Source organism: Alligator mississippiensis, chromosome 4 (assembly GCF_030867095.1).
Source record: "Alligator mississippiensis isolate rAllMis1 chromosome 4, rAllMis1, whole genome shotgun sequence".
NCBI lineage: Eukaryota > Metazoa > Chordata > Crocodylia > Alligatoridae > Alligator > Alligator mississippiensis.
The window spans coordinates 165997657-166024089 of NC_081827.1; the positions used below are offsets into that span (position 1 = coordinate 165997657).

The 26433-nt window shown below is 49.7% G+C and overlaps 4 non-coding genes across 4 annotated transcripts; 3 read left to right on the plus strand and 1 right to left on the minus strand.

The window, feature by feature from the left end:
- Positions 1–4988: 4988 nt before the first annotated feature.
- Positions 4989–5060, plus strand: TRNAC-GCA (transfer RNA cysteine (anticodon GCA)). Its single transcript has one exon. It is a non-coding gene; the product is annotated as a tRNA-Cys (tRNA).
- A 3681-nt stretch (positions 5061–8741) lies between these two features.
- Positions 8742–8835, minus strand: TRNAI-UAU (transfer RNA isoleucine (anticodon UAU)). The gene is made up of 2 exons: positions 8798–8835; positions 8742–8777 (listed from the first exon to the last, which is right to left on the minus strand). It is a non-coding gene; the product is annotated as a tRNA-Ile (tRNA).
- Positions 8836–15559: 6724 nt separating this feature from the next.
- TRNAC-GCA (transfer RNA cysteine (anticodon GCA)) lies at positions 15560–15632 on the plus strand. The gene has a single exon. It is a non-coding gene; the product is annotated as a tRNA-Cys (tRNA).
- Positions 15633–19354: 3722 nt separating this feature from the next.
- Positions 19355–19426, plus strand: TRNAC-GCA (transfer RNA cysteine (anticodon GCA)). Its single transcript has one exon. It is a non-coding gene; the product is annotated as a tRNA-Cys (tRNA).
- The last annotated feature ends 7007 nt before the right edge of the window (positions 19427–26433 follow it).

Consider the following 26433-nt stretch of genomic DNA (forward strand, 5'->3'; position numbering starts at 1 on the left):
TTGCAAAAAAAAACTTGTGGCCACTACCAACATGTACTGACTGACAATGTGTCTACTGAACTTGTGTAAATGATGAAAAGTTTATAGTGATTCAGACCCACAGCATTTTGAACACGGTTTCTCAATAGGACTTTGATGTAAAACATTGCAGAAAGGCCCAATTTCAAGCCTTTTGAAACAGAAAAGACATTTCTTCATTGCTCCATTGTAAGTCACCTGGGTCCTAAAGAAGGGGGTTGAGATCCAGATGCTGACTTATCTGAACCAGTTCTGTCATTCCCTAATAGAAACTCTTCATCAACAACTACTTTATGGGCTGGTCTCCTGTTTTTTCTGCCCACTGTAGAAGGCCTAGCCAGGACCTTTCCAGTTCTACAAGGAACATGCTCAAGTCTTTGCAAGATCAGCAAAGCCTTAAGTGTGCTGTGAAAAATTAATGCCTCATCAGGAAGTTCATGGTAATGAAAGGCCATAGTCTACTTATATTCCAGTTTGCAACAGTGCCCATTACCGTAGCAGCTGGATGCCTCTCAGGTAAATTAGATTGGCACAGTGATTCAATAGCACAGTCCTTCATGGTATGGAAATTGACCAAAGATTAGTATGTTTCCAATCACCATCTGGCTCCTACTCACAACCAGTTGGGAAAAATAAAGCAATTCTAATCTCTTTCCAGGCATGTGTGTGTGTTTGCCTGTAAAGGAAAGTGATGCAATAATTCTAATCAGTTTCCATATGTGTAAAAAGAAAGTAATTCTCACAGCTTTAATCAAAGTTGCATGTGGGTGCGAAAGAGAAGAGGCAGTTTGCTGTCAGTTATCACTGGGTTCCTTGAATTCCAGGGTGACAATTCAATTCCCTTTCTCCCGAAAAGACCCCCTCGTTTTAAGTTAATTTAAAATGTCAAGAAAACACCTCTCTGTTTTAAACAGAAAAAAACCCCCAAAGATCTTTAGCTCTATCTTTGGTGTTGTTGAAACCTGCTTCCCATATCACACTTTGAAGATGCGGAAACTCAGAAGAGATTCTACCCTATACCTCCTTGTGCCCAGAATTTCACCCTCCCTGCTGCAAAGGATAAACAATGCTGTATAGTTCTCTTACTAACCTTTGGTTTTCCTGTGGCTTCTATGCTGCCCACAAGAATTTAGAATCTTTCTAGATTTTCGTAAAAAAAATAAAATTTAAAAATCCTTATAGAAAAGCTCTATCAAATTTACTAGGGGAGAAAGCACAAGGGTGATCACAAGGTCCTAGAACAGTGATTCTCAACCAGGGTGTTGTAGGACTGTAGGCTGCCTTGAGATCTTTTCAAGGGTGATACAGGGTGTCACACAATGTTAGCACTCTTAGGTAGATAAACTCAAAGATTTCAAATAGAAATCTATAGTGTCAAAAACATTCTGACCTGTTGTGGGCTTTCTGAGTTCTTTGCAACAGAAGAATTGCTCTACTATTATTCTGTAGTCAAAAACTGAGTGAAAGCGGAAAGCTGGCATTTTCCAAGAGGTCTAACAAGGGGTGCTTCAAATCTAAAAAGGTTGAGAACCACTGTGCTAGAGAAACTGCCGTGAAAACCTACAGGGTTTCACGGGCTCGCTTTTCTATAAGTCTTAATGAATTGCCCAGCAAGAAGAGCATGATTGAATTCTATAAGAGGGTTTCAAAAGAGACCTATAAAAAGCATTTTGTTTTACATGAAATTATATAGGGTTTTCTCTATATTCTAGGAAGGATTGACTTAGGGATTTTATGTTTGAGTTTCCATATTTATACTATTTAAATTGAATCCCAACTTTGCCCTATGTTGCTTAAAAATTCTGTTATTGGCAGTGAAGAACAGCTTTCCCACTTCAGTTGTGGTGGTGGTTTCCCAAGACTGTAGACAGTCAGCTCTGCGAAGTAGGAACTGCCATTTTCACCTCAGTGAGACCTTACCTCTGGGCCTTTGTGACACACATTAAATGTGAACTCATTTAACTGTTTCACCGCTGATTGCTTTAGCAAAAACATCCAGCCGCCCAGAGCTGGAAATGAAAAGGTATCATTATGTCTGCGTTGGATTCTTTCTTTGAGTAAACTCCAGAAAATGCAGCAACTTCCATTTTCTTTTCGTTCTACACTAGGCTTCCCACAACTGCTGGAGTTCCCTCTAGTGTTTTTATCTGAGCATTGCAATGATTCACATCTCATCTATTCAATAAACCCTAGTTACACATAAGCCCCTTTTCCTCTCCGCTGATGCAGTCCTTCAGAGTCATGCTGCTGGAGTCCTGGAAGAAGAGGAAGGATAAAAGAAATGATTCTAGAATGGCAAGTCCTAAGCAAAGGGAAATCATTAAACTACATGTAAATCTTGAAATATTTTGCAATGAATCCAAAACGTATTCTCCAGCTTAAAAACAAAGAACTGAAAGCTAGTCCCTGGGCGCGTCCACACATTCATTAATGCGCCGTAATTATGGCACATTAAGTTTAGTACCTGTAATTATAGGTACTAAAATTAATGTGTTATAATTGGCACTACTGCACATTAGTGCCAGTGTATGCTTTTTTGTGACACTAATGCACAGTAGACTAATTCAACAGAGCATTAGCACAGGTTTTGTCTACTGCACCTTTAGCATTTTGTGTAGATATGCCGCCTGTGATTTTACCTTAGCCATACCCTTGCAGGCAAAGGCAGAAATTCAATGACTGGCCACTGAAGTTTAAAAGCAATAAAAATGCAGTTGTATATAAAACATACACATCTCTCAGTGCCGGCATACAACTTTTGGCATTGCTTAGTGAGACTGACCAGAGGGGCCTGATCGTGGAGCAACAGCCTTGCTTTTCTAGACACTGTACAAACACTGCAAACTGCTCATTTTCAATTGCCTGGAGCCTTTAAATCCAGATTGTGGAGGATTGCTCCAGTTCATCACTTCTTGCTTGTTGCTAGGTGAGGTTCCCTGGTCAGAGTACTTCAGAAGGGTAGACTGGCTTATCCTAACAGGCCCTTCTGCCCTTAAGGCACATAGGGAAAGTGCCTTTATCTGGACAGTGTCTCTCTGGAATTATTTCACAAGGTGAAGGTAGCCCCAAGGTGTTATGTAAATGCCTGGGCTGTGTTACTGTTTCCCAACTCAGGGCAGTGATTGTGAATTGAGATCTTTTCTCAAAAAAAATCTGGATGTTCAATGCCACAGCCCTGCGGTCCATTAAGAGCAGGCTGCTCACTGCTGCCTCCTGGTGGACTTGCATCCCCCAGCACTGCTTGAATCCTCCAAGGACAGGGCAGTGGCTGCTAGTGAGGGAGGGGAAAGGCCAGGCTTCATATGCATGCCAGGTTTTGTGAACATTTAGGGCATATTTATTTAAATACAGCTCAAAATTTATTTAAATGTATTTAAATGTGGAGCTGGAAGAGGCTGACATGCCTGCTGAAGAACACATGGATGAAGGAGGTATGTCAACTGTATCTGGGGTACTGCCCCACCCTAGAGCGTTCAGCACTCAGCAGTAAAGTCCTGGGGCAATATGGCCCTATAGGCATGTGGTGGAGAGATCTCTGAGGTGGATTGGGCAGCATGAAGGCAGTGTCACAGCTACAAGTGCAGCTGACATTACTTGGGCTGAACCAGCTGAGAGCAGCTTCCTTGCTTTGGGGTTCTCATGAGGCCTTCCCCACCCAGCACCAGGGCTGTGAGCTTTTTGGCTTGGAGTTGTGATTGAGCCCTGCAGGGCTGTAGGTTCCTTCTGGGCAAGGTGTGGAAAATGTGGATTCCTCCAACTTGAACAACAAGCAGGGCATGAACTGAGTAGTTCACAGTCAGAAGAGGAGGGTCAAAATGGAGTTACTGCCAAGGGACTGGTGTTTCACTGAATCTGGATTGCCCAAGAGCATGCTGCTTTCTCTGCTGTGGAAGTTCCCTTTGCTGGAAACTGTTGGACTGGTTGTTTATTATTAAGGAACCACGGCTTATCAAGAGCACCAGCACAGTGTCACTTGGGTTCACAGATGCCTGACAGGCAGTGGGGAAATATCTTTGTGGGAGTTGCCTTGGCCTTTGTATGGCCAACAGCATCTGGCAGAGGGTAGCAGATGTTCAGCCCACTTTCTGCTGCTCCTTTGAAACGTGCTGCAATCTACTTTCTGGAACAGCCCCCCTGAGGAGCAGGGTGAACACGATCCTGACTGTTTTTAGGATGGTCAGTAGTCAGTTTAGGGAAGGGAGTCTCTGAAATGGTTCCTGCCAGGGGGCTGGGTGTGATGATTCAGGGAAGTCTTGAGTGAGACTTGTATGTGGGAGATAGCCAGCCACAAAATCTTGCACTGAGGTGACACCTGGCCCCTATGACCAAGATGGTTTCTTTGAGCCAAGTAACAGAAATACACCCGTGAGCAAAAAAAACCCAAGAAAATGCTCACCCTCACTCTCCCAGACATGAAACAAAATTACCAAGGAGGCACCTGGATTTGAACCAGGGACCTGTTGATCTGCAGTCAAACACTCTGCTACTGAGGTATGCCCCCTTGGTTTTCTTTGCCTTTTTATAGACTGTCATTCAATGTGAAGGTTTTCCAGTGTAATTCTGTGATTCTGTAATTGGAGGGCACTCTTTTGACCAAGTACCTGCTTGTCTGGGAGGTGCTGTAACTTAGTATAGCAGTCAGTAAAGACCAATACCAAAACACACATGACCCAGCGTTCTCCCTTTGCTATTTCAATCCAGCCTCCCTGAGAATCAAGCTGGGAATGTGGAGTCCCCTGAGCTATATTTCCATGTGTGTTTTGAGGGCATATCTGTGTAAAGAGAACATTGCAACACTCAGCCTATTAGTAGAAATAGGCTTGGAGCTGCTGGCTGGCTGGCTGGTTTACTCAGATCTCTTGCACATGCAGTAGTTCCTCTACTTCTGTTATAGTTTACATCTATTAGGCAGCAAAAAAGTTGTGTAAATCCTCCAATTGGTGTTTAGGCAAGATAACCCAGAAGTGCCAGGGGGTATAGCTCAGTGGTAGAGCATTTGACTGCAGATCAAGAGGTCTCCAGTTCAAATCTGGGTGCCCCCTTCATTTTCTTTAAGCTAAAATGTCTGTCCACTGATTTCTGTAGAGAATGCAACTGAGCTGTGTGGTCAAGGTAAGCAAGGTTGGTATCATACATCCTCCAGACTGACTCCCTGGAGGTTAAGACAGAAGCAAGCTCTTCCCTAAGAAAGAAGCACAGTAGGGCAATGTACTTCTCAGACAGAGCAGATGGTACTTTGAAGTGAGGCCTCCCAGCACTCAGGATAACAGGCCTTACTGATCATCGCTGTGGCTTGCAGGCCTGAGGAATAGTCAGACCCTGGTGCTGTTGCAACATGTGTTTATTACAGAGCAATGCTATGTACAGGCTATTTACAGGAATAAATACAGGCCCCTTGTTCCTGGGATAGAAAGGAATAACCATCGCCTCCTCACTAGGGTGAGAGCTTCATGCACCTCCAGTTGCTTTTCTGATACTCAGGTGCTTTCCTGGAAGAGATGGGAGTGGAGATATCAGGGTGGAGAAGGGGCAAATAAACTTCACCCCCTTGCAAGGCTGAGCACAGAGCCTTGCCTCCCAATCCCATTTTGTGATCGCAAGGCTATGCTCTAATCCCACAGCCCAGCATAGAACCCAGCATTCCTGGGGTGCAACCCCATCTCTGACCATTAAACCCCCCACCACTGTCTTCCAATTAAGATTGGAACCCAGGAGCCCTGGGTCCTAGTCCCCTGCTCTAACCACTGTTACCCACCACAGTCTGCAAAGTACTTTGAGTACTTTGAGTAGCAGCTGAAATGCAGCTGGTATTTCTGGGCCTCTCCAGCATTAATTAAGCCTCCAGTCATGCTCCAGCACGGATGGGGTCTGGCAGCATGGCAGCCCTGAGCCCCCAGCTCTGTCCTGGAGTCCTGCCCATGGACCAAGGCGGAGATCAGCCTTCTGTGCCCAGGCCCTACGCTCAATAACCACCGCCCTGCATCGGGGACACTCACTCTTGGTCGATGGCCCCAGCTCTGCACACCAGCCCCTCCTGGCAGGGGCAGACCTGGTTGATGCTGAAGGCCAGCCCACCAGGGGGCACATAGCAGCTTTCATCCATGACCAGCCTTTTCTTGCAGACCATCTCACCATGCTGGCGGGCACAACAGGCAGCTGGCCCACAGTCCTTGTCCTGCCTGCAGCGGGCACCTGGGTGTAAATGAGAAGAGGGTGGGTGAGAAGGGGCAAGGCCTCCCAATATGGCCCTGTGACCTCTACCCTCCATACCATCCTGCCCCCAAGAGCCTTCTGCCCCAGGACCTGCCCATGCCCCTTCCCACCAATCCTCCAGGCTTGAGATCATCCCCTATCACAGCTGTCACTACATGGCCCAGCATCACCTACCCCACCTGGAGGCAGCCTCCCTGCCTGACCTGTTCATCTCTCTGGGTGCTATGTGTGGCATAGGGGTGGGAGCACAGCCTATTGTGTACCCTCAACTACCCCTACCCTACCCAGCTGCTTTCTCTCCCTGAACTGTGCCTGGGGCTCCTGGAGACAAGGGCAGATTGGATTATAGTTAAGTTCACTACCCTAAGCCTATATTTTTTCCCAGTGGTAAGGTATGCATTAGAGAAGCTGCAACACTGCTCTACCTTATACCAAGGAGCCATGGTCTTTCCTGGAATACAGAGTTCTCCACCTCCCTGCTGCTCTATCTGTGCCCAGGTTGCAGTTACAGGCTCAGGTCTGGAAAGCAGCTCCTGGATCAGTCAGAAGGAGCCAACCCATTCTGTTTTCTTACCCTCCTGCCCATCCGGCACAGTCTGGTGGCACTTGCCAAACATACAGCTCAAGCCCCTGGTGCAGTGGGCATCTTGGCGGCAGTACTGCCCCTCCTGGCGCAGGGACAGGCAGACCCCAAAGTGCTTATCACAGAAAAGCCCTTGGGCACAGTGTCGGTCTTGGCTGCACGTTGTCACCTGGGGAGAGACAGCAAGATGGAAATGAGGGAATCAGCTTCCTACCCCTGCCAATGCCCCCGCAGCAACTTTGAGTAGCAGCCACCTTAGAGATGAATTACCTACCCCCACATCTCCCATAGCCCCTGCAAACACTGCCTGCATTTCAAACATGGCAATGCTGAAGACCTTGGTTTAGCTTGAGAGCAACAGGGGTTCAGCACCCCTGAGTTCCCAATGAGCCCATCCATTCAGGAGCAGTTCTCCCCTTTTTTTTTTAACCCTTTGGGACATCACCACAGCAAGCCCTTGATAGACTACATTTTCCAAGGCAATTAGTGGGTTTTGTGACAGGGGAAGAGAGGGGAGGGTCTTGGTTTTTATCCCAGTTGGAAATGCCTTTTAAGGGCCCTGAATCTCCACTGATCCCTTTAAAAAATGAGGCCCCTTTATGCAGGGCTCCTAAAAGCCTTAGCTGCTTTCAAAAGCCTTGCCCAGATGATGGAGAGTTATAATTAAGCCCCACTGATTTCCTTGACATAGATAAGACGCTCCTTGACCCCCACCCCACAAAAAGCATCAGCTGGGAACTGCCCTCTAGTTAGGTGGAGAAGCATTGGACCATCTGGACTCCTGGTTTCCATTTTGAGACTAAACAGGCCAGACTGGACAAATAATGCTTGCCCCTGGAGAAGGAGGCATATGCTGAGAGTTAATCAATCAAACTCTTCAGGGCAGATTTGTTCTGTGTTTATACCCGCCTCAGCACCAAAGCAGCCAGGGTGGCTGGGGTCCTGTCCCAAAGCCTGCCTTTGGGATCCTGCATACTAAGCATATGGAGCTCAGCTGCTCCTAGCCAGGAGATCACACCAGCCAGAACTGGCGTGTATAAACCATTCCAGCTTTCACCACCTTTTCTGTTTAGTTTTAAGCACCCTGTCCTGTGAGTGCACGCGGTTCTGTTTTACAGAGGCCCTGCTGGGCAATCCTGGAATCCTGATGGATGTCTGGGAAGAAATTGGTTTCACGTGAGTAAACTGTTCCCTCGATTTATTTTTAAAAAAGAATCAGTGAGAACAGCATGGATTTTTCCATCCGCCTTTCAATTGAAGCATTGCAAGGCTGGGCTGCCTGAACACCAGGAAGCCCTGCTAATTAGCATGCAAATTAAAACCCACTGGGTCTATATCTGTTGTTTAAGCCAAGGACAAATCCAGAATGGGCAGAAATTTGCTTTTCTAATGAGGTCAGCCCTTTGCTGTGTCAGTGTTGGACAGAGAATCCTTTTCCCCCCTGGTGGTTTTTCAGGGAAAACCCCCATTTTTGTTGAAATGTTTTGGGTTTTCTGGGAGGGAGAGGGGAAGGGGATGAAAATGAAAACTGAACATGCTCAGTTTTTCCCCACCAAAAAAGGAACATTTTTAAGGTGCAGAGACTCAGTGTAACACTTGTATTGTTACAGTTGTTGTTGGGGGGGGGACTGTTTCCTCCCTTTCAGCATTTCTTCAGCTGTAATCACCAGAGACTGGATAAATAAAACAGCAAACAGATTGGAAGTGGAGATGTAGCACTGCTGGAAGCGTGACAGTAAGGACCCACAGCGATAGCCCATCATCTTGCAAAGAGTGCAAGGCATGAAGCCTCCTCCTCCCACCTTGGTGGAAGGGGGTGGGAGTTTCCGACAGCTGGAGGACCAGGAAGGGCTCGCTGCAGCCCTCTTTCAAGTCCTCCCATTTTAAAAACGCTGGCTGGAAAACCACCCTCCCCCCATAAAAGTCCTGCTCCAGGTGAGGATCGAACTCACAACCTCGGCATGGCTCACCCAAGTACTGCTGTATAAGTACCGCGCGCTAACCGATTGCGCCACTGGAGCAGCCGTAAAGCCCCTTTTGTCGGGCTGCTATTGAGCAGACCACCCAGGGAGTGAGCTCAGGGGAGTGCTCGGCCCCGAGCTCAGCTCCCCGGGACCCGCGAGAGGGAAGAAAAGAGACCGATCCTGAGCGCACCCCTTGTAGCAGGGGAAACCGAGGCACAGAGCCCTGGCAGGCTCCTTGCCTGTGCTCAGCAGGCTCTGATTGACCTCACTGAGCCTGGGGTGGCTGGCAGAACTAGAGAAAGACCCCAGGAGTCCTGCCTCCCACTTCCTTCTTCTCCTGCTACTATACCGGTAGCTCTCAACCTTTGTTGTACCAGGACCCATTTGTAAACATTGATGGCCAGGCCCAACCCAGTTCCCCCCACTCCTTACTCACTCCCAGCCCCCCAATGTGTGATCCAGGGCAGGGGGTGTGGGATACGGGGGCGCCTTGCAGACTGGACCTCTGGTAGCCTACAAGGGAAAAGCCATGGTTTTTTTCCCTACATTTTTCTCCTTTAAAGGAGAATCCATTTTTAAAGTTTGTTCGTGACCCTTTGATATATTCTTGCAACCAAGAATATATGGGTTATTTTTGGGTCATGACCCACAAAATCATAGGTGACTGGTAGGGGGTGCATGTGCCCCCCCGACGGGGATGATGCCCCCCCCCCCCCCGACAGGTGACACCAACACTGTTGGCAGGGCTGGTGCCCCCCCGAGAGGACCACCGGTGGTGGTGGCTTCTGCAGGTGCCCCCCCAGATTCAGGAGGCACCAGTCGCTCAGGCACAAAATGCTGCACTAGGTAACCCTGCCCTCCCCAATAAAACATCCCATGCGCTAACCACTGGACCACATTCTGCCCACATTGCAGGAGTGAGCTCCCAGGCCATGAAGGTATCCAGGAGGCTGAGAAGCACCCCAGACCCACTCTGACCCACCGTCGCTTGCAGGCAAGTCTGGCAGGATGCAGACTGTCACTTACCTGGAGGTCCTTGCCATTGGCCATGGGGCTGGAGCTTTTGGAGAGTGCTGCTTCATCTGGGCTGTGCTGGGGCAGAGAGTACATCCAGGCCCAGATGAATCCATGAGCAACAGGCAGGGGCCAGAGGAGGAAGGACAGGACCCATAGCCTGGCAGGCAATGCCCACATGATGGTGACTGGCAACAGGAGAGTGGGGATCTGCTCTCAGGAGCTGCAGGAGACAGTGCTGGCCTCCAGGTTTATATAGAGGGAGCCCTATCTCAGCCCCTGCTGCTAAAACTGTTTGACCAGCTAATGAGGAGGAGGTGGCTATCAGGAGTTAAAAGATTAACATAATGGTGTCCCCCCACCTCCCATGCACACACGCACAGCAACCCCCAGAGCAAATGGCCCCCTGGCAAGCTGGCTCCAGAAACACCAAGGAGTCTGGGGCAGCCCCTGGGTCCCACTGGCCTGCCACACACACCACCCCCATTAGCCAGGGTCCAGCTGCTGTGTTTGTTTTAAGGTCAATGCAAAATGCAGAGCCCAGTACACCATCCAGCTGGCAGTGAGTCCTTCCCAGGACTGTACCCACCCCATGTCCAGGATGGTGCCCGGAGGTGCTGTGCATGGGAAGCACAGCTTTTATAGGCCTTGTCACTCATCATCAGCCAGACTGAGCCTTTCCAACTGGCCAAGGAGCCACAGTCCAGTGATGCTTGTATCACAGGCCTTCAGTCTAGAATCTACTTCTCTCCTTGCTTTTTCTGTGCCTCAGTTTCTCCTTTAGCTATTTAGCTTCTCTATTTAGACTGTCAGACCTTTGGGACAAGAGCCACATTTTCCTCTATGTCTCTGCAGAACCAAACATCATGGAGCCCTGATCTCAGCTGGCTGCTATTGCAATACCAGTCATAAATAATAACTGAACTGGAATAACCGTCATTAATGGGCCACAAAGAATCAAAGCATTCTAGATCTGGTGTCCTGGCCCAGTTCCAACGTACAGGCAACACAGACAGTGACAGAGGAAACACATGATGAACTGAGGGCAGTAAGTGAAACGTGCCAGTTGGTTTCACTTCTGTGATGAGACCCAGCCGATCAGAGTCAGCTCCGTGACCAGAAGTATTTTTTTCACAAGGCTGCCAAGGGAAAAGCCCCTATCTGTCAGCATGTGCTAACACTAGCAGTGTTATTAACTACTTCCTCTAATGACACTGAAGAGCCAGCCCTGGCCACAGATAGCTCACAGACCAGGTAAACAAGGCAGGCAAAGGATTGCTATACCCCAGTATTAGTAGGCAACTGTTGATCCTCTGGATCATGGTGGACACGCAAGAGATCTAGTTAGGTGTCCGATGAATCTGCTTGTACAGGGTCCTGCGACCACACCAAGACCTTCAATGCATATGGCTAAGCAAAAGCGTGGAGGAGTGGAGTCTGCCCATGACCTACCATCCCCCCTTTAGACCAGTGAGACAGAAGCCAAAGGCCAGACTGAGTCCAGACAGTGCCTTGATGGCTGCAGCTTCTGCCAGAGAGCAACAGATAAGAACTGTTGTTGGCTGCTTAACACCTCAGTGAGGGCATGTTTTTGTCAGGGTGATAGTACAAGTGGAGGGAAAGGAGATAGAGAGGTTAAGTGATTTGCCCATGGTCACACAGGAAGTATGGGGCAGAGCCTGGGGTACAACATAGAGAACCAGGCAGATGCTGTAACCTCCCTCTCTCAGTGCCACCAAGCAGAGCTTGGGCCCAGAGTTGGGACTGAGGTGTTTGGGGGGAGGGTAATGCATTATGATCCTCTCCAGGACAAAATGATTTCTAGCAAGCTTCCAGGCAATGGGGATCTTTGGGCTAGTCTAGGGTGTGTCTGGGCTGGCCAGTGACATTGGGATTAATCCTAGACCACAGCTGCATGGGTCAGGGACCTGCATTTGCTCCTTGCTGGTGTTTAATTCAACTGTGGGATGGGAGAGGGTCTGGCGTGAGGAAGGGATCAAGAAGAGTCTTCCCTGGGGTCTAAATACAACCCCAGTCAGAGCCCAACGTGTGTACATGCTTCTGGGCTTTGTATGCTGCTTTGGAGAGACATCATGGGGCCCTACTTACTCCAGCAGTCGTTGCAAGGCCTTTGCTCACATCCTATCACCTACAGCTCAAGCCACAGAGGGCTAAAAGGAATCCAGAGCAGAGGTCCCAGCCTGGCTTCACTGCCTATTAGTGATCACTCCTCAGGCAGGGCCAGCCATTTGCTGCTGTCCCTTCTATTTCGGGGTTCAAGACTGAGGGCCAGGATTCCTGGTTCTCTTTCCAGCTCCAGCAGGGCTGTGTGGTTTAGTGATGAGGGCAGGGCTTAGGCATCAGGACTTATGGGTTTAATTTCTGAAGCAGGACAGTAGGGAGAACAGGGGAAGCTTCTGTTTCTAGTCCTGGGGGCCAGTGAGGGATGCCTCACTGTGTAACCCTGGGCAAGTCACTTCCTCGTGTCCTGTGCCTTAGTTTCCTCACCTCTGGACTGATGTTGTACAGCAGTTTGAGGTCCTCAGTTGTGTTGCCCCCTCCTAGGAGCATCCTGCCAGGTGTTTATCTAATGCCTCCCCCTGACCTGACACCTCATTATGATGACAACCCCCCCCCCCCCCAGCCCCAAGGTGATATGCTTAGCACCTTCCTTAATGGCTTTGCAAATGACATGTTTACCTAGTGTCAGGGGCATTATCTCCTCCTCCCCTGGACAAATTGGCCCAGCAGGGGGGCAGAGGGGAATGGGCAAACAAGCTGTTGCTGCTGAGTGGATTCCTCCCTAGACAATGCCTCCACTACTTCCTCAATCAATGGTATTTATCCATCCCCTCCTTCCTGACCTCTTTACCAGGCTTGGCAGCCAAGCAGGAGGCATTGGCTAGAACCCAATGCAAGTCCTGATGAAGGAGTAGATGCATCTTGTCCTTATGAATGTCACCCAGGGCCACTGAGGAGGCAGAGATGGAATCTCTGCTCTGTGGTCTGGGTTGCCCCCTCACACTGGGGCCTGTGTCATTTCCCTCGCTAGATCCCACTCCAGTCAATTAGTTCAGTCTTCATTGGATCCCTTTCTTCCCTTCCTCTCCTTGTTCTTGGTTACAGGGGTATAGGGTATAGCCGTGTTGGTCTAAGGACATAGGCAGACAAAGTTCTTTGGGTAAATCTCATATCTTTTATTAGACCAACTCAAATAGTTGGAAAAATTCTTGTCTGCCTTGTTCTTGGTTATGCTCTAGACCATGGGCAGTTCCCCACCAGGGGCTTTTCATAGGATCATAGAAAATTAGGGTTGGAAAGGACTTCAGAAGGTCATCTAGTCCAACCCCCCTGCTCAAAGCAGGACCATACTCAACTAGATCATTCCAGCTGGGGTTTTGTTAAGCCAGGCCTTAAAAACCTCCAAGAATGGAGATCGCACCACCTCTCTAGATAACCCATTCCAGTGCTTCACCACCCTCCTAGTGAGAAAGTTTTTCCTAATATCTAGACTAAATTACCCTTGCTGCAACTTAAGACCATTGATCCTTGTTCTGTCATCCGCCACCACTGAGAACAGTTTAGCTTCATCCTCTGTAACTACCCTTCAATTAGTTAAAGGCTGCTATCCAATTCTCCCCTCAGTCTTCTCTTCTGCAAACTGAATGGGCACCTATACAAGAGTCCAATATGTTTTAATTAGAACATGTTGAAGAACACTCAACTAATTAGCATGCTCCAGCAACCTCAGCATCATGAATTTTCAGTGTCCCTATGGTTCAAAATGGTGGCAGAGATGTTTCAACTAAAACTCATTGAACAAGTTTTAATTAAAATGCCCCCGCCAACATTTTGAAGCGTGGGATGCTGAATACATGAGATGCTGTGGTGCTTAATTAAAGTGGCTCCCAAGAGCTGCTCTAGTTAAAGTGCCTGTATGCCACCCTGGAACATATGTAAAGATGCCCAATAAGTGCAGTTCACTCAGCCTCTCCTCATAAGTCATATGCCCCAGCCCATTAACCATTTTCATTGCCCTCTGCTGGACTCTTTCCAGCTTGTCCACATCTTTTCTGTAGTATGGGGCCCAAAACTGGACATAGTACTCCAGATGTGACTTCACTCATGCAGAATAGAGGGGAATAATTATTTCCCTATATCCGCTGGCCACACTCCTACTAATGCAGCCAAGTATGCTGTTAGCCTGCTTGGCAACAAGAACACACTGTTGCCCATATCCAGCTTATTGTCCACTGTAACCTCCAGGTCCTTTTCTGCAGAGCTGTTGCTTAGCCAGTTGATCCCAAGGCTGTAACAGTGCATCCCTTGGCTTGGTGGTGGAAAACACTAGGGGAATGGGACCCCTACAGATTCAGAAAGAAGCAGGCCTGTAAACCCCCCCCCCCCCCCGATTTATAGCTGTCTTAAATCTCATGATTTCTGAGTTGAACTTGTATTTGTCCCTCCCCACCGCAACCCCCCACCTTCAAGCCCAATACATGTTTTTTTAACACCTTCAGTCTGATCAGACTGATCCTACCCTTAGCAATGAAGCATCAGGTATCTTCTGATGGTGACAGCAACAGCTCTCAGAGCCACTTCCAGAGTATCCCAGGATTGCATCCTTGTGCAGGTGACCTGGGCAAACCCCAGAGTAACCTCCCACTTGGGATCCTGCTGATCCCAAGTTGACAGGAAGAGCATCCTGAACCCCTGCCTTTTTGAGAAGCAATGCTGCAAAATGCAAAAAGACATGCCTACATGTGCATTAACATGCTTTATTTAATACGTATTATATCTAGTACCGTCAGGCACTTTTACACGTGCTCCAGAGGTGGGAGGAGCAGCACTTTAATTAGAGTGGCTCAAAAAGCCAGTCTAATTAAAGTGCCACCACAGGGCACTATTACATGAGATGCAGGAGGCGGCTGGAGCACAGTAATTGCCATGCTCTGGCAGACTCGATTAATCAAGTCTGCTCCCATATGCTGGAATTCCAGTGGATCAGAGCACCTTCTGCACTTATGTATAGGCTCCTTCCATTGCAAGGTACTAGGGAAATGCACATTAGCCTATCTTAAGGTGTGTTAACTAAAGAGCATGGTTTTTAAATGATACCTCATGTGCATTAGCCAATTTGAATGCACATTAAATAAATAGCATGTTTTTTTCAGTGGCACTTTAATGTGCATTTAAATAGGCTAATGCACATTAAAGTGCATGCGCCCACTGTATGTATACATGCACCCACTGACTAGTACCTTGTTAGGATGTTTAGTGCTTAGGACTGGGTGGAAGGGGAGGGCCAGGCATGGAGGGTCAGAAGCTCCAGAGCAAAGAAATAGAGACAGAGACCTATGAAGTGGAACAGGATGGACAGACCTAGAGCAGGACAGCTAGATTAGAAATGTGATCAGAAAGCCTGTCTGGGAGGGCTATGTTTATGCAGAGTCTGGCTTTAGGGGGCCCTGCTCCCATGTTGGGGGCAATTTTAGGCAGAGGTGTGCTGTTGCTGTTGTTATTTGAGACCTCTGTCTAAATATTGAGGTGGGTTTTGTTGCCTGATGGAAAAGTATCTTCACCTCACAGTGAATGATGGTGAAACATGGGGCAATTGCCTCATTGGAGCACCCAGTTACAAACCCTAACAAAGACTATGGGGGCGTTAGACAAGATGGATTGTATAGATGTAAATAAACTAGTATAGATGTATTCAGACAAAGGGAATGGGTGAGACAAAATTACATAGGTGCACTGGCCTTGGTGTGGGGGTATAGCTCAGTGGTAGAGCATTTGACTGCAGATCAAGAGGTTCCCCAGTTCAACTCTGGGTGCCCCCTGAAGAAGCTGTTTTTAAACTATGATTGGTTTCCAGCCCCAAAGGGATGGGGTAATCTTGATAATTACCAGGGATGGAGATTCTACAGTTTCTCTAGGTAGCCTGCCCCAATGCTTGACCAGCCTCCTGGTCAGAAAGTTCCTCCTAATCCTCAATGTAAAGCTTGATTCCATTGCTTCTAATCCTGTCCCTACAGCCACAGAGAATAGTTTATCTCCATCCTCTCTATAATTTCCCTTTAGGTATTTGAAGACCATGATTTAATCCGGCCCGCACGCCCCGCCCCCAGTTTTCTCTTCTCCAGACTAAATAACCTAGATGTAATGTTCTAGGTCAGAGCTAGACACTTTGATTACTGTACAATGATTATACAGTGTATAACAAGCCTTTGTCTATCAGAGGGACAAAAATTCTGCCCTATGGGAGGTCAACCCTTCTGCCCATTGGTCATTGCCAGCCTGGTGGCAATTGTCTCTGTAGAGTGATGCCAGATCTCTTACTTGTCTCATAGGTGAAGAAGACACAAGGTTTCCTCTTTGCTTTACAGTGCGACCAGCTTTGGAAGTTGGAGAAAATCTCTCTTCCTTGTTATCTGAGTCATGGAGAACTGAGTAGAGCCCATCACTTGCCAGCAATTTTGGCATCATTCTTAGCAAAAGTCTAATGCCTGTTGTGGCAGAGGGGTGGGGGAGGGCAGGCAAGGGGATCAATATGCAGCCGGGGACTGAGTAGGGATTGGTTCCAATCCAGGTGCTCTTTGGGGCTACTTCTTTGGGAAATGCAGCTTGCACTGGCTGTACAGCGAGCAGCTTCCTGCTTCTACTCAGATCGGCTCAGTTGTGTGGCAAGGAGACCCAAATCTGGATCCCCATAGCTCTTGCTAGAGCATAGGGAAAAACAGGACTATGAGACAAGGGGTTTTAAGGGAGATGATGGTTTGCGGACGGGTGCACGGGAATGCCCTTCCACGAGTGTAAGTATTGTAACGGGTGTGTGAGTTCTTATGGTGGGTTAAGAAAGCAATGATCAGTGACTAGAAGGTGTGTGTGTATACACACTCACACTCTCACACACACACATACATATATATATGGTGTACGTATATGTATAGGTGTGTGTATATATATAGAAGGTATGTGTGTGTGTGTGTGTGTATAACCTTTACATATGCATATAGAGACATATATTTTTACAACAAAAATAGGGAAAAATAGCAGCTTCCATTCCAGGGAACTGCTCACCACTGACAGCAGATTTCAAATAGTACTCCGAAAACTGGCCATTATCATAGGGCTCTGGTCTGGGCGACAGGGCAATTGTTCTCTTGGCTCTGGGAAGCAGGGTGCCTTGTGGTGGAACTAAGGGCAGGGAACCAGGATGCCTGTCCTGCTCCGCTCCCCTACAGACTTGCTCCCTGTGTGTGATGGGGGGAGGAGGGGTGCTCGCGTGTTGACAGATTTAAACAGCCAATATTTATTTGGCTCCCAAAGGATCTATCACAAACGCTGTGGTTTCCTTTTCTCAGTCTCCAGCTGAGTATTTTCCCCCCTTGCCCCTCCCCCCAACAGCTTGAGTCTCTGGCTAATCCTGCTGCCTGTATGAAAATTACCAGCAGCCATTTCTCAGGCAGTTCACAGAGACCTACAGATAACCAGCTCCTGGCAACGCAGCAGTCAGGAAATTCAGCAGTGAGATGCCAGCTTGGCTGGTGCCTGCTCCAAACTGGGTTAATCATGTTGTCTCCAGAGGGCCTCATCCACAGGCATGCGATTTGCCTCTCACCCTTGCTGTTATCAGTAAGTTCTGGCTAGACAAGTTTTTCTCTGGCCCCAGTCTCTGCCATTCAGGATATGTGGGATTTTTTTCAATGCACTGATCCTGTCTTTGAAAGCAGCTGCACACAGAACAGGAAAACAAGGAGCCTGAACTATCCTCCCCAGTGTGTCCCACAACCCTGCCTGGCTATCAGAGGCTGAAGTGTAGCTCCTATGTTCAGTCTGGGCCTGGCAACTTTGGGTGCAGACAGAAGAGCAACTCCCCATTGCAACTCATAGTGCTTTGCAGGAAATGCTATGAGTTGCAATGATCCTGGACACAACAAAAGCTCGCTGATGTGTCTGGGTTGGGGATTCCAACTGCTTGCTGCTAGCCTGCAGCCCAGTCTCCATAGCAATACCACTCCTTCCTCCCAGCCCAGATGATGTTTTCAGAATGGGAGGGGGGAAAGGGAGCAGAGGGAGCTTATTTTTGGGGTTCCCCAGCCAGTGCTGGAGGTGGGGGTGGATTGGAGCCCCCTACCTCGGGGGCAGGGGCTAGCTGAAAAAGCCTGGGACCAAACTCCCTCTGCTCCCTTTTCCCCTTCCCATTCTGAAAACACAACTGGCTGGGAGCTCCACATACACAAGTTACAGAACATGCTGTGTTTTGGAAAGTGTTCATCTGAACCTTCATGTAATGAGGGTTCAGATTTTCCCGGGATCAGGCCCTTTTAAAGAGGTCTGCAGTCATGCACTTGTGTTTGTTCATGGGTGTAGAGCACTTTCTGGGGCTAGATCAGGAGAAAAATGTCACTTCTGTCTGCACCCTTTAATTCTGTGGCAACCATGTTTTTAGCAATGAATGACTGAGGGGCAATGTATCAAGTGAACCAGATCAGATGAGCCTGGTGGTGGTCTCATCTCTAGACTGTTCCTTGGTACAACAAGACATAATCAGCCAGGGCGGGACTGGGAAGCCTTGGGAGAATTTAAGAGGTGCAACTCCCAGATGCAAGTGCTTTCATGGTCTCTGTGGCTGCTCCAAAACATGCAGTGAGGAGCATACCCTGCAGAAAAAGGCTTTGCTTTTCCTCCCCTTACTGGTGCCAATTCCTAAGCACCTGATGGATGTATGGGCTCCTCTTGGAAGAGATGATCTGGTTTCCTTTAACGCTGCGGCAGGCAGCCTGTTTGGTAGGCATGCCACAAATTAGCCCCCTACTTTCCCAAAGTGCCATTCTGATCCCTTCTGCTGATTTTTCTGCTGTTTTCTGCTCCCTGCCCAATCTGCTGCTTTGCTTTCTACTCCCTGCCAGATCTATTGCTGTGCTGCCTGCCCTACCCCCAATCTACTACATGCCACACACAGAGGCAGCCAGTGCCACTTGTGGCATGCATGCCACACATTGGCCACCCCTGCTTTAGCCCATCACAAAGCTATTCAATTTCAGAGCCTAAACTTTGAAGGGAGCCTGTCAGAACCATGTGAGCTGCAGCTCAGATTGGCCTTGTCAGGTAGGAGCTGGTCAGACTCAAGTGCTCTGACTTGGGGACATGCAAGCATATTTGATTTGGCTTCTCTGGTCCTTCATTCATGCTGACCCCTCCTACTGTCCACACACAGAGCTCCCCAGGTTTTTGCAGCAGCAGTTTGTGGCTCATAACTGCTTTTGGAGGCACTTATTGGCTGAGCTAGAAACTAAGAGAGTCAATGCAGGAGTCACTGGGGAGACTCTCCAGCTTTTGCTTTGCAAGAGGAGAATCAGGCTCTCCTGATTTTTAGTATCCTGCAACTGACCTGTACAGCCTTGCCTGCCTATTCCCAGTGCTGAGTCATTACATTTACAAAACACCTCTTCCTTAGCAGCTTAAGGGTGTGTGTATATATGCTTATAGAGATAAACTGAATAACTAGACTTGTTTATACAAAGTAACAATATGCTTTCCTGTCTCTGTGGCCAGCAGAGGGGGTATAGCTCAGTGGTAGAGCATTTGACTGCAGATCAAGAGGTCCCCGGTTCAAATCCGGGTGCCCCCTCATTTTCTTCCTAAGCAATTTTTTTTTTAATGGTCATACATCCATGTTCTTTGGGGTAAATATATTAGTGATCAATTATTTGATAGTGTCCCAGGATCTATATTAGCCTTAGCCTTAAAAGTACCCATCTTTTCTCCGGGTAATATTAATTTCCCTTAGGGTAGTTCTTTTTCACCTGAAAATCCCAAGTACTCCTCCATACTGAGGAGTTTGTAAAGCCAATGATGGTGGGGTTGGAAACATTTCACTTTTTTCATTTTTTTTTCTGATTCTCTTCAGTGGCCGTTGTACAGCAAGAAACACCATGAGAAACATCTGGGGCCTGTTTCTCTACTGAGGTCACATTTACTGTGGGAGCAGTGGACTAGTTTCACTTCCAGCATTTGGCCTGGGTTGGTTCAGCGTGCCAGGTAGCAATCCCCTCCCCACTCCAGTCTTGCCAGAAGCTTTTCCGTACTGTCATACTGTCGCTCTCAGTGTCTGCCCCCCAAGGAAGTGCCATCCCATTGCTCCTCCCTGCAGGGTGTCCAGGTGTAGCTTACCTTTTCAAAAGGAGCTAAGCAAGCCCCAATACCTAGGGGAGTCCACATCTTCTGCAAACTCAGGCTGCATCCTTCACTCTGGTACTAGGTGTTTGTTTAGCTTTGGAATAAGTCAGTCAGGTCCACACTCTTTTCATCTTCTCTTTCATCCACTTTCCAGCCCTCTGGTGATTTTTGCAATGGGAAAAAAAAGGAGCAATAGCATGATTACTAGCAGTAGGGTTCGGGGACCAACCAACCTGGCAGGCACTGTACAAGCTCAGGAGGAAGAGAATGCAATGAGGAGGATAGCATCCATCTGGGGATTTGTTGGGGAGGGGAGAAATAAGAGGCTTTTAAGGGAAGGAGATGGCTTGGAAAGCATCCTGACTTATCTACACATCAAAGAGCAACTCACACAAAGCAACTCTCATGGACCCAGAGGAACAGACATCCACCTTCAGCTTCCTCTGTGCAAAATGAAGTTTATTTTTTACCTCTGGGGACTTTTTACCATCTTTAATTTTCCCTCAGCCTGAAGAGCAGTGCGTGTGCCTGAAAGTTTGCAAAGAAAGATAATTTTTTTGCGATTTCCCGACCTAGTTGGTCTAATAAAAGGTATCATCTCTGAACTAAGATGATACTAAGGTTTTGCAATTCTAGGTCTTGGGCACTAGGGGGCAGGAGGGCAATGTGGCTGGTGAGCTGCCTCTGGAAATGCCAGCGCAGGATTGCACATTGCTGGCTGGCCGGGCTGGGACTTGCCAGGGAGAAGTGGAATGTAAGGCAGGCTGAAAGCCTGTGTCTCAAAGAAGGTAGGATGCAAGGCAGGGGTCCAGGCCAGGTTGCCTCCCACCAGCCTCACAGCAAGAGCAAAGCAAATGCTTCCTTCAAATCTTCCAAGCTGCCCTTGTCTCTGGTACCCTCCTGATAACCCTACCCCGGATCAGGCATGGGGCAGTGGAGAGGAAGGCAGGGGCAGCTGGTCTGGCTGCAGCATGGGGGTGCAGGGGACTGGCAGCTCCATGGGGCTATGACCAGAGCTGGAAGGGGAACCAGGCTGTGTGCCCCTCAGCTTTCCATACCCTGCAGGCCTGGTCCCAGGGCTTGCTCCAAGTGAGGGGTGAAGTGAGGGGGTGGCAGTAAGGGACAAGCTGCTCCTGTCTCAGATGCAGTGACTCATTGGTCCACGATGGTTCGGGGCAGGAAGGCCCAGAGCCACCAAATGAGTCCTGGATGAGCTTGTGGGATCAGCACTGAGATGAACTGGGCTGTGCTGTGCTATGGGTCATGCTCTATATCTGGCCCCCTTCCTTCTGCAAAGCCATCCAGAGACACCAACCCCTCAGTGGTCTCTAGTGGCAAGGGAGGAAGTTGGGGACAGTGCAATGCACCCAGTACAGCCCAGGTCAGCACTGGGGGGTCATTCTGGACAGATACATCTGTTTCCCTCCATGGTAACCTGCAAATGGTTTCACAGAGAAGCCTCAAGCCCCAGGCCCCTCCAGCCCCAGTTCCTCACATGAGGCCAGTGCTTGACTCTTCCCTTCGCAGCCCACCACCGCTGCCTCAGTCTGGCTAGGTTGGAGCTGAGCGGTGTGTGGGCATGGGGCCTTAGGCTGTGGACTCTTTGGCCTGAAATTGCCAAGCTGGTCCATGCCTGTGCTCCACTCAGAGATGGGTGCCCTCTCACAGAGGGGTCTGGGCTAATAGACCATGGCTGGTTGAGATACTGGGTTTGCCCCATGGGAGCTGGGGGCAAGGTCTGCTTGTGCTTGCCTGGTGTTGGGTTGGCTGTAGTGCAGGCTGAGAGACTATGTTCACTGATGCTGGGGCTGTGTAGCCAGCAGCTGGAGCATACATGTGAATGGATACAGATCTCATAGAAATCATACAGCTGGGCTGGAAGTGACCTCCAGAGGTCTTCTAGTGCAACCCCCTGCCTGAGACAGGATGAGCCCTATCCAAACCACCTTGTATAAATCCATAATCTAACCTCTTAAGAAAATTACCATCAACCCTGACACGACACAAGCCGTAACACCCTAACCTGCCACAGGTAAAGCAGGGGAACCATGGCAGCTAATGTCCTGCTGCTGTAAATGTTTGTTACTATATGCTCAAGAGATCCCAGGTAGAGGGCCACTGCTACAGAGGAAGACAAAAACCCTCGCAGTCCATACTAAGCTGACTATGGGGTAAAGTCCTTCCTGATCCCAAACATGATGATCGGTCCTACCCTGAGCAGAGGCAAGACCTTCTAGCCAGGAATTGCTGGGGGTTAGTCCCAGCAGGTACATTGGCATGGTCCAGTCAAAATCCTGAGCCCTGGCTGCAGCTAACACCCAATGCCTCTGAGGAAGGCTTGAACACACTCTGACACGTGTAGCAGAAAAGACAGGAGGGGGCAACCAGCAAAGCCCAGAAGCATAGAAAATCCCCATTGTAGAACATAGGCAAAGCTATGCCTAGATCATCCCTGACCAGTGGCTTTCCAACCTCTTCTTGAACCCCTCCAGTGATGGAGAGTCCCCAGCTTCCCTAGGCAGTCTGTTCCACTACCTCACTGTTCAACCAGGGAAGAAGTAGTATGGGAGCTTCAGAGAGACCAACGTCACAGTATTAATGATGAATAATGAGAGGTGGAGGGAAAAACAGGCGTTATAAGCTCCCATTACTCTCTAGCAATATCTGTGAGGTGTGTTCATCCCATCGAGATGCCCAGAGGCAAGAACCAGAACTGTAGCCCCAAACACCCTTAAGCCACAGGGCACGGGCAGTTCTGATCCCAACTAAGGCCAGTCCCCAACACCAGGGCCTGTGGCTTTGGCTCCTCTGCCTCTTCCCTCTGCTTGCCAGGTATTAGCCAGCCCCGTGCCAGTGACCTACATTGGTGCAATCTTCTAAATGGCTCAGGCTGAAAGTATTTTTAACCTACCCTTAAAATAAAATGATTTATGGCCAGAGAAAAGGAAAAGGAGGGGATGGAAGCGTCTCCCACTGCAGTCAGTTTCCATGTGACATACTAAGCCCCAGGAATCAGAGCAGGTTTTGGGTCTGGGGGCTGTGCCCTGGCTGTGCCCAAACCCATGTGTTCTGAGTCAGGGTAGACCCCGTGTACAACAGAGCCATCACCAGAGCCCTGGGGGAGGAGGAGCAGCCTGGGAGCCTCAGAGATCTGCTGGGGAATCCCCTGGGAGGTAGAGGCTGGCCTGGTCGCAGAAAGGTCACAGAAACCTGGGTTCCCTTCCTGCCTCTGTCAGTCTGTCCTGGCTCCCAAGATGGTACATTGACTACATTCTGTTTCTTGAGGGCTGTTGCAATGATCACAGCACAGGGAAGGGCAGAGGCACTGGGTCTAGCCCCTTATGGATACTGACCTGGGTCTGTGCCTCAGTTTCCCTGCTCTGTACATTGCAGGCAATGGGAACACAGGGGTTCATGAGGTCTCTTACACATACAGGCAGATTTTCAGGTTCTTAGCACCCAGGAGGACACTTCCCAGTGGCCAGTTCCTAGTGGTTTCCATGCGTGGAGCTTGTTGGTACGTTCTGGTTGTAGGTTTTGCTTGGGAGAGATCTGTGATCGGACCAGCAATGGCAGGGAGTCTTCAGCAGCATAAGGGGAGCCCAGGGCTGGCTAGCAGGCTGTGGCAGCCCTGGTGTCACTGTAGGTGCATCTTCAGGGAGGGTTCATCCTGTTATGCCCTCCTCACACTGCCCAGCTCCAAGCTGCTGCAGCTGCTGAGTGAAAATTTAACATGCCCATAAAATGGGCACAGAACCTGGTGCTGACTGAGGGGTGGGGGGTGAGGGGAAGAGCTGTTTTCCTAGTGACTGGGGTTTCTGGTGGCAGACACTGAGAAGAGAGGTGGGGGACCAAGACTGGATTACTATTCCTCCTAGCGAAGGCTTGAGGAGGGCCAGCCCAGCATGGTCAATGGGTGATCCACCACCTTGCCCCACATTGGCACTGGCTGTGCTCTTCTGATGCTGGCTCCCTCCATCCATCCTTGTCCTTTCATCCCCATATTCCAGCACCAGCACAATCTCCCAGCTGCTGTGGGGCCCACAGAACTTGTGTGAAGGATGCAGAGGAGGAGTCCCAGCTGGTTCAGCTCCCACAGGCTAGGCCTAACTTCTCCAAGCCAGTTCTTGGCTCTGGGGGCAGGGATATCTGGCTCCAATTGTGGGTGCCATGAACTGGTTCCGGTGCCCAGGTGGGTGCAGAGACCCTCAGATCAGGTTCCACAGGGTACGTTCTGTTGCAGATCCCCTCTCTCACAAAAATGGGGGGTGAGGTAGGTTGGGGTGCAGAGTGATGGGAGCATTGCCTAGAGTCATGGCTCATCCACAGGTCTTGGTGGGGGTAGGAATCGATGGAGGGCCCAGCCAACACTTGGCTCAACGTGCTGCTCCACGTAGCCACAGGGGAAGGCTCTGGGTTAGGACTGGGAGCACCAGAGATTTCACTCCTTCTTAGACCCAGCACAAAGCCCCAGGCAGGAAGGTGGGTAATGGGGAGGGGGCTGCAGGGTTGGAGTGGGGTCAGCCAGGCCAGCCAGATAGGGCACAGTCACAGGAGGCATCCCCCAGCTTGGAGTGGGGGTGTCTGTGCTTTGAGCCCAAGCCCACAGCCTGCAGGAGTTCAGGCCTGTGTCTGTCTGTGCATGTGTCTGCCTGCTCCTCAGCCCTTTGAAGTCTCCCCAGGTACTGTTCATCCTTGAGGCCCCATGGTTTCTGCAGAAGCTCCCAGCTATGCCCAGTTCAGGTGGGTGGAGGGGAGGCATAGGAGGCCCTGCTCCATCTCTGGCTGCCTCATAGAAGCCACCTTGGAGGTGGGTCTGGCTGGGTCCAGCTCTGACACTGGTGTGGAGGGATGTGTCCCCACCCTTAGCTAGTCTGCTGGGACATATTGCAGATCTGGCCACCAGAGGGCAGCACTGCACTGGCAAGAGCTCAGGCTGGGGTTAGCAACCCCTTGGAAGGCTCCGCTGTGGGGCTGTATGTGCCTGTGACCCTGCAATGTGGATAATGCACCATCACACTTTGTCCCTGCAGTCCCTGGGGACTCTCTAGCAACCCAGTGGCGGCGGCAGGCTCATTCCAGGGGTGGCCAGCCTGTAGTATAGGGGCCGCAAGTGGCACAGGCAGCCACTGTGTGTGACGTGTGGCAGATCAGGGAGGAGACAGGCAGCACAGCAGCAGTTAGGGCAGGAAGCAGAGCAGATTGGGCAGGGAGTACAGGTGGGGTAGCAGAGCAGCAGAACAGACGTGGAGCACAGATGGGGGACTTGGAAGCAGAGCAGCAGATAGAGCAGAGGAAGAGGACAGGAACAGCACTCGGGTAAGGTGCGGGACTATTTTGTGGCACATCTGCCATGAAGGTGGACTCTCCTGCTCTGAAAGTTCCAGGGTTCCCAGGAATCAAAACTCATGGAAGAGGTGATATCTTTTATTAGACCAACCAGATATTTGCAAACAAATTCTTGTGTTTATCTGCAAGCTTTCAGGCACATTCATCCAGGGTTCCCAGAGACACATGTACCCCAGGCTAAGCTACAAGCAGCTCATGATTTCATGAGGCTGATCTGACCCCAGCTGGCTCTGAAGCATCAGTTGGCCCGCTCAGGTCAGGAAGGCTCCTCGAGGAGCTCCCCCTACTCCCAGCTGTGCCAGGGATGAGAGGACTCAGTGGGCAACTTTGCATCAGTGTAAAAGGACCCAGGTATTCAGCTTGCTTTCCAACTCTAGCGCTGGGTGGAGAGTGTGTATAAAGCCACCTGGCAAGCAGGAATTCTCTGCTTCTGTCCAACTGTGGATTGAAAAGCCCCTTGTGGAAAATGGGTTTGTTTGTTATCACCATTATACAGCTAGGGAGACAGAAGCAGGGGGGAGGAATGCCATCAGACAGGGCATCAGCAGCAGTGCTAAGAGTAGAACCCAGGAATCCTTTGTTTTAACCCACACACAGCTAGGAGAAGAACACAGGAGTCATGATACTCGGTTCCCCTTGACCCAGCTGATAGATTGCACAACCCCAAGGCTCAGTCCCGCTTTGGTCTCATAGGCCCTTCCCCAGACAAAGACAGCAACCTTAAACCCAGGAGTCCTGCCTCCCAGCTCTAGCTGCGCTCCACCAATCCCAACCCAGAAGCAGGAGTAAAACCAAGATGTCCTGCCCCAAACCCCTCCCCACCCAGTAGATTCCAGTCCCCTGCCAGCACCAAGAATGGAACCCCAGAGTCCTGATGAGGGACGGTGAAGTGATTTGCCCAAGGCCACCCAGCAAGTCAGTGGCAGAGTCAGTGAGCACTTAGTAGTGGGCCGGGGGGTGCCAGCTGCTGCTGAATCCAGTGGATGCAATGGGCACTGATGGACCAGGTCCTATCCTATCACTGGCTCTGCTATCCTCGTTGGCAGCAGCGCTGAAACACCACCAGGGGGCATGAGCTCTCTCCTGCCGCCTCCCTTCCCTTTGCTCTGC